This window comes from Pavona decussata, unplaced genomic scaffold (genome assembly GCF_977016875.1).
Source record: "Pavona decussata unplaced genomic scaffold, jaPavDecu1.1 SCAFFOLD_15, whole genome shotgun sequence".
Taxonomy (NCBI): domain Eukaryota; kingdom Metazoa; phylum Cnidaria; class Anthozoa; order Scleractinia; family Agariciidae; genus Pavona; species Pavona decussata.
In genome coordinates, this window is record NW_028145438.1 from 255201 (window position 1) to 270630 (window position 15430).

The 15430-nt window shown below is 39.1% G+C and overlaps 1 protein-coding gene across 5 annotated transcripts in view; it reads right to left on the reverse strand.

The window, feature by feature from the left end:
• The window catches only part of LOC146487521 (uncharacterized), a 169459-nt gene extending 161483 nt beyond the window's left edge, over window positions 1-7976 (reverse strand). For 2 of the 5 annotated variants that reach the window (XM_085084152.1, XM_085084171.1), the window contains exon 1: window positions 7879-7965. The gene's annotated coding sequence lies outside the window, so the exon portion shown is untranslated. Of the gene's footprint in view, window positions 1-7878 lie in introns of all 5 variants that reach the window. The other 3 variants (XR_014856832.1, XM_085084163.1, XM_085084162.1) reach the window with 3 other exon arrangements.
• Window positions 7977-15430: the final 7454 nt, after the last annotated feature.

Below are 15430 nucleotides of genomic sequence, written 5' to 3' on the forward strand. Positions count from 1 at the left end.
ACAATTCTGGAAAACCATTTTAGTTCACGTTGAAAAAAAATTGCTAACTTGCTTGATGAATTTGCGTGGAAGAAGAAAATTCCAACACAATGAAAGGGATCCAAATTTAAGGGTGCGTTTTTTTGGGACAATCCAAAAACGGATTTAGGATTTGAGATCATATTCAATATTCTACTGAAAGGAGTACTGAGGATCCATTTACTTGAAAAAACACAACAAGAAAAGAAAAAGCGTAGTGATCGATAAAAACACGTGAAGCAAAAATAATGACCTAGCTAGTCAAATTCCTCTCATTTATTTAATATAACAGTAAGTGTATGAGCAGTGCGTGTGTCGTCTGTGAGTGTGTGCGTTGAATATGTATATAGATGTTTACATTTAAAATGCTTCTTTACTAGTGTCTAACTTAGAAAACTATATGGTTTACTTAGGCGCTAGGCATTTCCCCATTGGATATTTATGTTTAGTTATCCGTATTAATGTTTTTTTTTTCTTAAACTTTAAATTAACTAAATATTCATATATGTATCAATACAATCTTAAAAGGAAATGTGACAAATAAAGTTGTTGTTGTTGTTGTTGATAAAATGTTACAAATCGACGACTATTAAGGGTATCTTTGCACTCAAATTGTTTAGATGTAGGTAAGGTGCATCCAGTTGCTGTAAGGTACCTTTTCATGTAGTTTTTTTTTTTTTTTTTTTGCGTGAAATTTGCACAGAAACGTACCTTTTTTCGACCTCCTCGTTATAGGAAAGTCAAAATGGCGCGAGCAAAACGGTCCAGTCATTTACAGTAATTGTTGTGTATTATTTATGCACAGAAAACCGCTTTTCGAAAATACGTTTTCCGAATCCTTTCCCAAACCAAAAAACGCTCAGGTGTTGAATAAAAAAAAAGTCCGGATTTAGATTTGATCTGAAGAATCTACCCGGAGTATGGATTTTATAGATTCATGATCCGTTTTTGGATTTCAGCAAAAACAAAGAAAAAAACCCAAAATCCGGATTTCGATTCTCCAAAAAAAAAAACGCACCCTGAGGCAGAAAGCCTCTCCTAATCTTTCCTGATTGGTTTGTTTGTTTCATTTCAAAAAGTGCAGACCTCATAGGAAACAGCAGCCTCGAGCAGACTCTTGGGGCAGAGGAGGGACGGGGAGAGGAGAAGGAGCGAGAGCCTGCAACGATTTGAATGCCGCCCCATTACTCCTTGCGGCTCCCTGCTGTCCTAGCTGTCAGAATTTGGCCAATCAGCGCAAACTGGAAACGATAGCAAACGTAAACAAACACGCGAAAGGTACAATGTTATCACATACACTTCGAAAGATGGGAATCCTTGCTCACAAAAACTCCAGTTTGTCCGATCGAGTATCCCTACCGTGTGCCACAAAAATCAGAAAAGTCAATCGAAACCTGAAATGCTTTGGCTAGGATCACTAAGTCACCGGAAAGACGTAATTTTTAACCGTCGGCTCAGTCATGAACCAGTATATGCCTTAGGCGTTCACTCCTCTTACAGCCGTGAAACCGCTGTTAAGAAAAAAGTTTTCAGAAAAACTGGAAACATTAAAAAAGACCCTTAATATGTGGTCTTAAAGAGACATCTAATAATAATAATCATCATCATCATCATCATCTTTTATTAGGAAGCTTCCATCACGTAACGTGGTTTTCAGATAGGTCTTATAAGGTCCTATAAGGCCCTTATTACAAGGTAGAATAATTATTGTCAAAACCTTAGCTCTGTCCAAGCTTATACTGTGGTGTCTTAGAAACTCCTGAGCATTTTGCAGACGAAGCTAACAAACTAACTTTTGATTTCATTTGGAGCCATGAAACAGCGAAGATTCGCAACAACTTTGATTAAAAATAAAAAAGAAAGTGGTTTAGGCATGAAAGATTACTCTTTTTTCGATAAAGTGTTGAAACGTACTTTGGTCAAACGCCTTTGTTCGGGAATTAACGCTCCTTGGAAGTATATTCCAACCTATTTCTTAGCAACGTTCTGTCTTTCAATAAACAAGTCATTTGATAATTAAGCTTAGCACTCCTGAAAACAAAGAAGCCGTGCTTCAGGAAATCATCTGGAACAACAGATTTATAAAGGTTAATGGAAAATCCGTTTTTTACTCCAAATGGCGCCAAAACGGCGTCGAGCAGATAAAAGGTCTCTTCGACGTTCCGGAAAACTGTTTTTTGCCGTTCGAAGTGCTAGCCAACAAATTCCATATAAAAGGACGTCATTTCTACACCATCACAGCCTTGTATCGGCCATCCCAGGTGAATGGAAAAAACTTTTGTTCAAAAATTAAAGCAGTCCAACACCTGCATTAGCCTCATGTAGTTAAAGTAAACCCCCGTCCTGTAACATTTTATATCAAGAACTTCTCACCCGGAAAAAAATTACAACCTCCCACTGTCGAAAAAAGGCTTGAATATTATAACTTTCATCGTGACGATTTTTCTAAGATTTTTCTTTTACCTTTTAAAGCCACAAAAGAAACAAATCAAATAGAAGAAAGATCCTCGCAGTTACTACGCAACTTCAGCAGTTGCGAAAAGAAAGCCTCAAAAAATATCAGGCTTGAACAGGATTCGAATCCATGACCTATGCGACGCCGGTGCAGTGCTTGCGTAGTAACTGTGAGGATCTTTTTTCTATTTGATCTTTCATGCGCAGTTTAAAATATATGTTTATATATTTACATTTATTTATTCATCCTTCATGGGTATATTACGAACACACAATATGACCAGGGGCCCGTTTCTCGAAAGTCCCGGTAACTTACCGGGCCCGATAAGTATGTTTTTAAATGTCTTTCCGTCGATTACATAGCGATTACAGATATGGTACTTGGCAAATGTTTTCATAGAATTATCAGATTTTAAAATTTAGTATTCAAAGCTAACAAAAATTGACTTCTGTTACGAAACGTTTAACACCAAAGACACTTATCGGGCTCGGTAAGTTACTGGGACGTTCGAGAAACGGGCCCCTGCTCCCAGTTGGCTTGATAGCTCAGTTGGTGCACTCCACCGGCGTCCCAGAGGTAAGGGGTTCGAATTCTGCTCAAGCCTGATTTTTTTCAGGCCTTCTTTTCGCAACTGCTTAAGTTTCGTATGGACTGCGAGGATCCTTCTTCTATTTGATCTTTCATTCGCAGTTCAAAATATGTTTCATATATTTACATCTATTTAAATAAACAAAATTAATTATGTTCCAATACAAAATCATTCGCCATATCTTATTTACTAACTCATTATTGTACAAATTGAAAAATCTCCGCACTGTCCGTTCTGCAAACAAAACAATGCATGAAAACGTATTTCGCTCATCCTCTATTAAAAACTAGAGGAGCAAAAACTTGGCTCCAGTCTCCCCGCATGATGCAGAACAGATGGCCGTTTAGAGCAACAGCGAGATAAGTATGCATTGCTTTTAAAATACAGTCGAAACTTCAGATTTTTTTAAAAAATATATTTTCATTAGGGAAAAAGAGTGCTTATTTAATAGAGTGTGACACCTACCGCAAATGAAAGTGAGTTGTTTTTAAAAGTGTCCAGAATAGTAGAATTCATGGTTTCGAGCAGTACGCAATGCGGTTACGTTTGTTTTAAGAACAGCTTAAAACAGACCGTGCTTCTTAAAGTTTGAATGCAAATGTGAGTTGGTGGCCTTGGAAACTAATTAAACTGGGATGACCTTAGATAATGCTGGGTCATTTTGTATTTACTGGCACATTTGTGTTAAGTATCGTTTTAGTGGTACGCAAAGAGGAATGTGACCGGATCAAGTGGCTTTATCAGTATGTTCTAAGCATAGCTGTAAAGTGAAAAAGGCTCCACCTTAGTATTTTCCTCTTGATTATCATATAGTTAGGGCTACACTTTACGACTTTGTTGGAATTTTGTTACTTTGAAAGTGGGCATCAAATTAAAAGATAATTGGGCTTAAAGTTGGGCTCTTTCCAGTTTGTTGTTATCTGCCGGTAGGAGCCACAACTTTAGATTACTGACGTGTGCAACAGAAATATTCCTATGGGCCATAAGTTTTGCTTAAGAAAGTTCAAAACTTGATGACTCTTGATTTGACTGAATAATTTTCTAGCATTGTACACGAAGTAACGAAAAGTGATCAAAATTAAGCTAAAAATCAACCTAAGGGGACCCCCACAAGGCTGTTATCTAAATCTCAGCTCAAATAAGGTCAATGAAGCTAAAACTTTGGTATATTGCACAAGCCTTCACAGTAACTACGTGTGCCCATTTTGTGTAAAATCGGCCGAACCTCATATTGAAGTTTAATTTAAATTACATCATAATAAATCAGCATGGTCATCGAAGAAGCTGGGCAGGGTAATGGTGTTCGAAGGGAAGTGTTCTCTTTTGTCTGTATTAAGGACGTTCGCGCTAATTGTTTATGCGCATCTTTAGTGCGCAAGTAACACACACGCCACGCAATGTCACGCGCAATTCATGGTTGACGATACAAGGAGGTAAACACACATGTCGGCCGATGTGACAGCATTAAAAAGGGGAAAAGGGGGCAATTCATTTCCGTTGCACAGTTTTAAAAACGAGAAAACCAAAACTCGACGTGAAACTATTAGACGGGTTAAGGTTACAAAAAAAAGTCCAAGAAAAGGCGTTGATACGGTCCTGCGGGTATTTCGCGCCAAGAGATTTATATATTTACATGACTCTCGATATAACAAAATAATTGAAATGCAATACTTTATGTAGTCTATTCGTCAAACGAAGTCACCTTTAAGCTTTTTTTAAGTTTTGACAGTAAACGAGAAAGTCTTACCTTACAAGAGAGCAATTTTATTGATCACCAATCCCGTGTGCAATCAATCTCCACATACCCATTCTAGGTAAATAAATAAGCTTACTTCTCACATTTTCGCCTCGCTAATGGCTACAGATGCATTTTCTTGGCATTGGCTAAACAGCTGTGTAAGTTTTGAAGGTAGAATAACAATAAACAACTTAAACGATCAGAGTTTTGACAGCACACTCGAACGAAAACATTGACTCGAGCAATCATCGTGAGCTGTGCATGATGGGATAGATATCCCTGTTTAGGTTTCAGTGCTTCTCTGACCGGTCACGTAAAAACGTGACTTTGGAATCTGTCACCACAGCGGCTAGCTTGTCTTTATTATAACTCTCTTAGATGTCTGGTGACCCCCACTTTTTTTTAAATTGATCACTTTCTTTATCGATTGTCTACGTTTTAGGGAAAAATGAAAAAAATCTATGGGGCAGAAGTTTGATTATTTTCTATTTTTCTGTCCACGCGCCATCGAATTGCACTCTTTTTTGTCTGTGTGACGATCGCGAATGTCCTCTTTAAGGGCTACATTTAATTACAAGGATGACACCAGTTAGACTAATTTACGAAACAAATACCCTTAGATAAAATTTGACTAAAATAGTTTGTCTTCAGTTACTCATCTTGAATATTTTAAACTTAAAACTGTGGAGATCATTTTGAGTTACGAAGGCCCAACTTTTCAAAACCATGGTATTTTTCCAGCGCTGTATCTCTGAAACGAAGTCGGTGACCCCCAATTTTTTTTTAGCTGACCATACCTAAAGTATGAAAAAAAATCTGTGGGGCAGAAATTTTTCGCGCGAACGTCCTTAAAGGTCTGGATCGTTTAGTTACTTTTCTCCATCAGCAATATACGACTCTGGAAACAAACACCGAGTCAATTTATAACTGGACAACTTGCTGTATTATTGAGCTGATTCACTTCAATGTTTTGTGGTTAATTTAAATAAATTCAGTTTCATTGTTTAGGGCCTCTGTTTTTTCGTCTCTACGTTACTTAATGAGGATTGCTATTGCTTTGTGTAAACGAGGTCCCTGTGAATAAACTTGTCCCTGCGACTCGTCTCAACGCGTAAACAGTACAGCCGGAACTAGTTCCTGCAACAAGTCCCGTGACTGGACTAATCTTCTTGTGTGTGCCTTCCTTAATTCTGTTGTAGCAGTCTGAGGCCATCTGAATCTCAAGAGACGAAGCCTCTAAATCAAAACTTGCTCGCAAAAAGAAGTCGCCCGCAATCATACAGCACCGATACCTAATGTGTAAAATTAATTTCGGTGAACGCTTCAATCATCGCGAAAGCCATCGATCGAAGAATATGAAGATAGCTACGAATATGTCGATACAGACTGACCTACCATATTCGTTTTCATGGAGAATTTGTATTTGAAAATTACAATGGATTTAATTCCTCAGAAAAAAAAAATATTCATCTTCCTATCGGTGTCCGGTTTGATAACGTCTACAAGTACGTTTCGCTTACAAACGAACTGTCGTTGTTGCCACCTCAACATGTAATTCTTTTTGGTTGATTATTCGAGGCGTTTCACAACCAGAATCTGGAAGCAGACTTCACTGAGCGAAGTCGTGAGTTTATACCGCCTACTAGTATACAATTGAGCGGTGATGCTGTGTTGAATTGATACCGAGTGAAGCGTCCGCTCGGTTCCTCGAGTCAGTCTAGAATTATTTTTTCTTAGAGTCCATCGTTTAGCTGACCACATTTATGGTCTCCATTCAACGGCTTGGTTTTTCCAAATTGTTGGCTCGATAGCTTCTTCATAATAAGCTATGACAAGTTTTATTGATGCCTTAACACCGCAGACTTAATATAACTGATTTCGGAGAAAATGACGTCATGCCTGCCACTGGCAAGGGAAAAACCCCCAAATTGCCCGCTATATCAAATTTGCATAAATGAACTCCATCAGTTAAAAAGATAGTGTCACAGTCTGGAAAAGTTCATTTTCCTCCCTGTTAATGACTGCCATATATAAATCCAAGAGTAAGTTTGTGATAAAGGGAATCCTAAACTTACAACGACTAGCAAACGCCTGTGAAATTTTTAGTCTATTTAATGATATTCGACAGCGCACAAAAGTCCTCAGACATAGAAATGAAAATGAAAATGAAAACTTGAAGTTATCTACTTTTGCTTCTCACTGACTTGTTATTTAGGGTCAAGCTTCACGTTCCATGCGAAAACAAACGTTCTTTCTGATTTGTTCTTCCAACCAGTGGAAACAACGCGAAGAGATTCGCATTGTGTCGTGTTCAACAAATTATAAGGAAACATGCCACCGAAAAGCTCGAGGGAAAAATCCTTTAATCTAGCATGCCGCATTATAATTAAATTACAATCATGAATTCAGTCCAAACAGTTTCGATTTTTTTATGCTTTTCCTTTCCAAAAATATTTAAACTGAAGAAAAATACGAGATGGCCTATTAACTGTAGATTTATATTTTCTACAAAGACCGGATTTTGAACAACACGTTTGCGACGTGCCAGAGACAAAGGATTCAACTGTGTTCTTACCGGCTGAGATAATAAATGGTGGAACACACCGTATTTCCAACCTGATAACAACCTGATATAACTGAATGCATATTAGACTTAAAAGATGTTTTCATCTTAGTTCATTCCTACCTATGCGTTACTCAATTTACCGTACTGACTAACCCCGACAGAATTACTCCAGTTAAATTACTTCCGCCCTGAAGCTACGTACATCATAACATTCAACAAACAATGAGGTTATAAAACCTTTGCAAGCTTTTACGATTAAGCGCATCTGTCAAGGGGTGCGTTTGATTTCTTTCAACCAGAGGACTATATTCAAACGGCATATTTTGTCTTAATTCTGGACTGTATTACCCACTTAACTAGCTCGACAACGCACGCAATTTGCTTTTGATTTCCCGATAACTGAATTCAGCTTTGAGCGACTGAAAGCATTGAAAATGAGTTTAAATTGCTCGTAACCATGAGTTTAACCCGATATTTTGGAATTTTAATTCATATCCTGGTTAGTTACTTACCTTTTGTAGATATCTAATCACATACACAGCCAAAGAGTTCGAACAGCACGACGAATCGCTAAAACAATCAGACGATCTTCAATTCAAGGAAGTCGTAACGAGCCCTCAGACTCTTTGGCCAGCCGCTTCTCGCCTGGAGACAGCACCCAGAGTCCTCAATCTCTTTGGTCTGCGGTTGGTCGCCAGGACTCTGGGTACGAAATTGCTGGAGACTGGAGAAAGAGGGGAGGACTGTTGGAACAATGATCGAATTGGCACGTACAACAATAAGATTGGAACCGGAACTCAAATTTCTAACAAAACTGGTCGGATTTCTCAGAAATTTATCGGCAACTAATTTTAGAACCAATCTATTGAGACTTCATAGATGACTGAATTCTAGCCTGCATAGTGGATAACATTGTCACTGAATCCTAAAATGGTCGCGGGAGTAGGGAAGGTTCGCTGTGTAAGACAGTTAGGACGACTCAAAGCACATTTCCAACGCGGATTTTATCGATTCTCAAAGAGGAATTTGACCAAATTGTAAGGGACCAAAGCCACAAGCTCCATGGTCTGCTGCCGCCACGCAATGAGTCTACTTATTGTACCCGTAGCCAGAGATACTTTAAACTACCGATTTGTAAGACAACAAGATGCCCGGCTAATGGCATTACACGGAATGCTTAATGAAGCCCCAATTATTCCCCATTGTATGTTTCGCAGATATTTAAAAACTATCCTCCCTTGGCAATTGAAATAATTGACTGAATGGTTTTATTCAGATATATTGCGTGATACTTATCGTTGTGTTACTAGAAATCATACCAGAAATAACTCTGCAATAACGTCATGACCCCGCTGAACTGGTCTGGCCTCCTCTAGCTCTAATTCTTCGCTTTGATTATTCGATCTGTTTTTGAAAGCGGAGTTTCTTCGCTGTGAACTCTCCCAATTTCCACCGTTTCAACTGTCGAGTACTACCTAGAAGTTGAAAGAGATGTGATGGTATATTTCCAGCCCGGTGAATGAATGAGAATGATGTTTATTCAAGAAAGTGACGCAGGCATACTCGGAAAAAAGAAATCCGAGTGCTCCTATCAGGAGTCGAACCTAAGACCTTCCGATTACTAGTTCGGATGCTCTACCACTGAGCTACAGGAGACTCGTGGAAGCTAAGGCCATTAAACTAGGTTCATGGGACAAACATCCTGCATACTGCTAGGATTTGAATGTCGAACGTGTGGTATATGAAAGAGATGTGATGGTATATTTCCAGCCCGGTGAATGAATGAGAATGATGTTTGTTCAAGAAAGTGACGCAGGCATACTCGGAAAAAAGAAATCCGAGTGCTCCTATCAGGAGTCGAACCTAAGACCTTCCGATTACTAGTTCGGATGCTCTACCACTGAGCTACAGGAGACTCGTGGAAGCTAAGGCCATTAAACTAGGTTCATGGGACAAACATCCTGCATACTGCTAGGAAATATACCATCACATCTCTTTCATATACCACACGTTCGACATTCAAATCCTAGCAGTATGCAGGATGTTTGTCCCATGAACCTAGTTTAATGGCCTTAGCTTCTACGAGTCTCCTGTAGCTCAGTGGTAGAGCATCCGAACTAGTAATCGGAAGGTCTTAGGTTCGACTCCTGATAGGAGCACTCGGATTTCTTTTTTCCGAGTATGCCTGCGTCACTTTCTTGAATAAACATCATACCTAGAAGTTATTATTTCGATTTACCGCTTGAAAAAGGTTTGTTTTCTCTCTGAAAACGGCAGATCAGAGTCTTAAATTCATACATGTGGCTGCCATTGAACAAAAACAACTTTTCGAAATGATGACTTGCTTTGACGTCACACAGGTAGAGATAAGTGGGTCCCCTCCCTCGTGATATACGCGCCGATAATAGATTTTGATTGGGCTGTTTTTGTTCAAGACAATCAGAACAATAAATCCCTTCTGGGAGAGGGTAGAATTTAATCAAGGTTTAATGAATTAATCAAATAATGATTTTGACGTCACACAGGAAGGGATGAGTGGGTCCCCTCCCTCGTGATATACGCGCCGATAATAGATTTTGATTGGGCTGTTTTTGTTCAAGACAATCAGAACAATAAATCCCTTCTGGGAGAGGGTAGAATTTAATCAAGGTTTAATGAATAAATCAAATAATGATTTTGACGTCACACAGGAAGGGATGAGTGGGTCCCCTCTCTCGTGATATGTGCCCGAATAATAGATTTTGATTGGCCTGCTTTTGTTGAAGACAATCAGAACAATACATCCCTACTAGGGGAAGGCACATTTTAATGCATTAATTAATGTGGCGATTTCTGACTTCGACGAAGAAAAAAAAAAAGATACCCGACCGAAACCTAGACACGGCCTGCCCTGCAGGCATTCCGTGTAAAAACACTTTTATTATGGCGAACAGTTTTGATTATTAGTAGTAATCCTAATTATAAGTGCAGTGGAACCTCTCCTTACGGACACCTCTATAATACGGACACCTCTCTATAACGGACAGTTCACTTGGTCCCTGAGAGACCGAAATCCATATAAAGCCTACCTCTCTAAAACGGACACCTCTATAATACGGACACTTATTCCTGTCCCCTTGGTGTCCGTAATAAAGAGGTTTGACTGTAGTAACCGTTTTTACTCGTGGATATGCTTTAGCATTCACCAGTATTGGGGGCATTCTGTATGAAAAAATGAGTCACTGACTCCGGTGTAACCGGAAGTGGAATAATAGCCAATCCCACGTCGGAAAAAAGCGACAGCTGGAAATACGTCTGCCATCGCAGGTTAGATTTCTGTGGGTTGCCATTGCATGGCTGTTTTTTAGTGCTTTGAACGCATTCTCGCTGCATTCTCCAACATTAGAAGCAAGTGTCTGAAGAACTGACAAAATAGTGTTCTTCGAAGGTGAAGCAAAAGATTCTCAATAAATGCAGATTGATACAATAAAGAGCGATTGTGCACCGCCTCCACTCACCGAGGCGTAAATCTTGATGTCGAAGTCGAATGGACGGTAGGTGAGAAGACAGAAATTTGTGCTCCTTTCATGTATTGTTGAATTATCCGTTGAAATTCCTTTTACTACAGGCACATACGAACAATTCCGCTACGCTCAAGACGAAATAATTGAAAATTTTCTTTGCCGCACGCGGGTCGCGTCGGGCTACGGAAATATAATTGTTAATCATTGTAATCACCGATGTAATTATCACTCACTTTCTGCTTTTTTTTTTCCGTAGAAAAGCCACACTTAAAGAAATAACAAAGAGAATTGAGGATCCCAGTTGCCTTTCAACACCGTTTATTGTACTTGTACTTGTACTATTAATATCGGTTGAACAAATTTGCATATCCGTGATTACGGTAAAATTGCGCGTCTCCGATATGTTCATTTCGTTTGGCAGATTTTCATTTAAATCAGGGAATCTAAACCTTCTTTGGCTTTCAGTGAACTCGCCGTTTTCCAGAGCCGTTAGCTATCCGTTCGGTACCTGTCCGTTGTTTGATGGATTACTTTACCTTACGCAGCGAAATCATTTATTGCATCAAAATCGCTTTTGGTAATAAGCTATGCGAACTACGACTGAGGGACATGAGCATGTGAAAGTTAGTGTGCATATTTTCATCTGGTGAAGTCACAATTTAACTTTTTAATTCATGAGTCTTTTCCCGTCATGAATTTTTTTTTTTTTTTTTTTCATTGTGTTTTTAAAACTATGCAAGCTTTTAAAAAACTGATGTAATTCAGGAAGTGTTCTGTTGCTGCTTTAAAATGACCAAGATATAAAAAATAAATGCTACAGTTGTCGGAAAGCCATTTACATGTGAGGAAAATAATTTGAGTCTCCTCACAAATTGGGCCTTGTGCCTTGTGCGATCTAGGCCTGAAACGCAAAATCTTGAACTCAAACCGATCCATTCGACCAAAAATATCCGGAAATTCTGGTACAAAATCGAAACGGAACGGCAATTTTCAAAAAAGTTAGTTCGTTACGAAATCGTTTGGCATTTCATTTCGATCAGACACTCGGCTCTAGCTACTCCAGCAGTGATCAACATTATTTACAAATGAAATGTGTTTCCGTCTTACTTCACCCCACATGCTTAAGAATTCTTCCCTCAAGGTGTTTGCTTTGATAACGAAGAACACATTGCCCCTTCCATTGATCAGTTGTCGGGTAAGTTGAAAACAAAGAAGTGAAAATAAAGTTGATGGAAAGTTCTGTTTCTTAAAACTGTAAAAATGCACTTACAACTCCATCGACATCGTGGAAGAACAGAATCATCCTTCAAGGACGATTACCAGCCGTTTGAGGTTGAACAAAGGAATATCAAGGGATAATAAGCACCAGGTACAGAGTGGTCGCGCTCGGATTTCTATATCAAGCGATCTCGGGCTCGGATTTTTGAAGGGCTACGTTTGAAAAACTAGTTAAAGTCTCGGCCTCGGGATTTAAACGAGAGTCTTGGCAGGCCTCGAATTTTTCCACTACACCCCTCTGGAAATATGTCCCTTAGGTCACCCCCATTCCCCACTTAAAACTAAATTTGGGCAAACTGACCACCTTCCTCCCTGGAAAATCAAATCCCTTCCGTGGGAGGGGGGAGGGGGATATTCTTTTGAACTACACATTCTGTTTACCTTAATCCAGCCCTTAAAAAATCCAGAATTAAAATTGTTTACCTTTATATCTCTACATATAGGGCAAAGAAATCATTCCACCAGTATTAAAAGTCTTTTATTAGGTGAGGGACTGGGAACATCTACCCCAAGGAAAAATTGGAAGATAGGAGGTAGCCACAAACAGCTGCATAACATTTGAATCCTCAAAAACAAAAAAAACAACAAAAATAAAAAATGATGACGCCTCCCCCAAGGACATACCCAAAATTTGCCTTCCTTGTTTGATTCCTCCTTTACCCAAATACCTCAAATTTTTGTGAGGCTAACTCAAGTCTGCTGCCCAGGCTGTCAAACCCTGACCCTGTTTATGACAAAAATATTTGCACTTCTCTTACCTTTTTTATGACATGAACTAATTTTTCGAAAAAGAAAAAAAATATATACATTTCTTACTTGCTAATCCGTTTTAACAATTTGTAGGTAGTCAGAGAAAAATAGACGCATTCCTTCCCCCACCCACCCTCCATAGGGGGAAACGCGTGAAGGGTCCTAAGAGTCATCGTCACTATTACAATTCAAAGACCATTCCAAACTATTATAAATTAAAGCCACCTTTTAGTTAAGCCCATGGCATCAATAGCCACTTCCATTGGGGGGAGTTAACGATAGTGTCACATGGATTATAATATTTGTCATATATTTGTAGATAATTTTTAGTTCCCTTGTAAAGTAAGTCGTTTTTCAGCCGGCCCGGGGGCTGCAATGATTTTGCTTCTTAATAAAGCTATCTAGAGTATTCAATTTTACAATGGCAGGTCCAGGTAGTTCAAAACCATATCAGTGTTGTGTATCCACTATAGAAGCTATGTCCTTGATGGAAAAGGGGGGTTGGTTTCTGAAGAAACCGTGGTGCTGCGTCGGTGGGGTATAGAAATGAATCTTCGGTTTCTCAACACAGTTGATAACTGTGAAAAGGTAAATTGGCCACCACAAAGAGATTCAGAGGTGCTGGCGTTTCGAGCGTTACAATGTAGCCCTTCCTCAGAGCTGATCGCTAACGCTTGGAAACTTTAGCACTCGAATCTCTTTGCGGTGACCAATTTACCTTTTAGTTGTTAATCCTCGATGAAAAAACAACCTTGTCAATGCCTGGTGCTGTTTTCATCGCAAAAAAAATAAATGCGCTTTCCTGAAACGGTGACATTCGTACTGAACGCCGGAGCCATTTGGTCTAAACAACGAGCTACTGAATCCCCAAACATCTTTTGATCAGAAATAAAATAGAAACAGCGGTGATAAACACAACAAACTTGCACATGTTATATTACTTGATGTTTCAGTTCGTATGCTAGTCAACATACATTTTCAAAAGTGACCGTTAAATAAATTTTTAAGACTACAGTAGAACCCCGGTAACTCGAACTCTGAAGGGAAACGAACAACTGTTCGAGTTAGCGGGGTTTCGAGTTATCGGGGTCGATTAAAATATTCAATTTTTCGGGTTAATAATTAATAGTTTATTGATTTTCAGCCCTTCGGTATAAAATACAGTGCAGATTAAACTTATTTCACGAGAAACTAATACGTTTTGTTATCTGTTCGTTGCACTAATTTAAATCAAATTGCTCCAGTCTTTGATATAGTGTTAGAATTCCATCACACAACAAGAAATGCTAATGGCATATCTCAATAGGCATCCGTGGCGAGTTATAAGAACCAAAAATTCGAGTTATCGGGGTAAATTTTGATAAAGGGAAACGAAACTTAGTTCGAGTTAGCGGGGTTTTCGAGGTATCCCAGTTCGAGTTAATCAAGTAAAAATGACTCAAAAGTTGGGTCAAATTCAAGGGATTTGAGACTCAGTTCGAGTTAGCGGGGGAGTTCGAGTTATCCGAGTTCGAGTTACCGCGGTTCTATTGTATATATATAGTAGTGATGAATCTACTAAAGAGCTACAGCTTATTGATAAAGCTTCAGCTTCTCACTGCTGACGTTGACATTAAAAACTAGCTTAAGTTCTTGAATAAACAAGGTTTCCTTGATTTTATAGTGATAACCACTTTATCCCGACACTAAAATATCGAAATCATCTCACTTGATATTGTGTCCGGTGGTTTTGGCATGGTCAGCAATGGCTGACGTGCTATCATTTTTAACGAGGGCCTTGAAGTGTTCCGTTTTCCTGTCACGAAGTCGTCGCTTTGTTTCACCGATGTAAAATTATTGCACTCCCAACAACCGTCTTTTTAAATGATTCTTGATCAGTATTGAGAACGATTCAAGCAGTCCTTGTAAGGAAAGAAAGATTTGATCGGATCCCCTTTAAACTAAAAAAAATAACGGTCACTTTTGAAAATGTATGTTGAATAGCATCACCACTGTTTGTATTTTATTTCTGATCAAACTACGATGAACCAAGAACAATCTTTTGATCAATTTGTGTTTGTAGTAGCTGGAAACTCTTACAGTACGGAATTTCCTTCCCGTGCAAATTTTGAAAACTTCCGCCGCAGCATCTGTATTTTGATAGACAGCGTGTTGGGAGCTAACTTGCGAGTGCGACTGCTGCGCACATGGTTGCACATGGTCACATGGTCGCTGCGCGCTGCCGGTACAGTGCTCTACCAATTACCAGCTCCCAGTTGGTTTGATAGCTCAATTGGTAGAGCACTGCACCGGTATCGCACAGGTCAAGGGTTCAAATTCCGTTTAAGCTTGAATATTTTCAGGCTTTCTTTTCGCAACTTCTTTAAATTGCGTCTATAACTTTCTGTAAAATTCTGTTTGTTTTAAAAAGATCGGTTGACTAGTAGGATAGTATGATGAATGGAACTTTGAAAAATGAATTCAGGTACAGGAGGGCGAGACATTGTGGGACATCTTCATTCAGGTGGGGCTCTCTCTTCTCGCTCTTGGGGGC